Genomic DNA, 768 nt, shown 5'->3' on the forward strand with positions numbered 1-768 from the left:
GGGAAGAAGAAGGTCCATGAAATGTGGAAAAAGGGTCTGACCACTTGGGAAGAATATAGGAATGTAGTCAGGGCCTGCAGGGATGCAACGAGGAAGGCTAAAGCCGCCTGGAATTGAATCTGGCTAAAGTGATAAAGGATAATAAAAAAGGCTTCTTCAAGTATGGTAACAGCAAAAGGAAAACTAGAGAGAATGTGGGCCCCTTACTAAGTGAGGGGGGGGTTCTGGTAAGGGGGGATGCTGAGAAGGCAGAGATACTGAATGCCTTCTTTACTTCCGTCTTCATTGAAAAGGCTCTCCCACAGGAATCCCACACCCTGGAGGTTAGTGAGAGGGTCTGGGGAATGGGAGACTTCCCTTTAGTCAGGAAAGAGGACGTGCGTGAGCGCCTAGGCAGTACTAAGGTCCACAAGTCCATGGGACCTGATGGGGTGCATCCACGTGTGCTGAGGGAGCTGGCGGAGGTCATTGCCGAACCGCTCTCCATCATTTTTGAGAGGTCTTGGATAACAGGGGAGGTCCCTGAAGACTGGAGGATAGCCAATATCACTCCGGTCTTCAAAAAGGGCAAGAAGGAAGATCCGGGTAATTATAGGCCTGTCAGCCTCACCTCCGTCCCTGGAAAGGTGATGGAACAGCTTGTGCTGGATACCATCTCCAGACAACTGGGAGAAAAGGAGGTTATCAGGAGTAGTCAGCATGGGTTCACCAAGGGGAGGTCGTGCTTGACCAACCTGGTGGCCTTCTATGATGCTGTCACATGCTGGG

Source organism: Meleagris gallopavo, chromosome 17 (genome assembly GCF_000146605.3).
Source record: "Meleagris gallopavo isolate NT-WF06-2002-E0010 breed Aviagen turkey brand Nicholas breeding stock chromosome 17, Turkey_5.1, whole genome shotgun sequence".
In the NCBI taxonomy this organism is placed as follows: domain Eukaryota; kingdom Metazoa; phylum Chordata; class Aves; order Galliformes; family Phasianidae; genus Meleagris; species Meleagris gallopavo.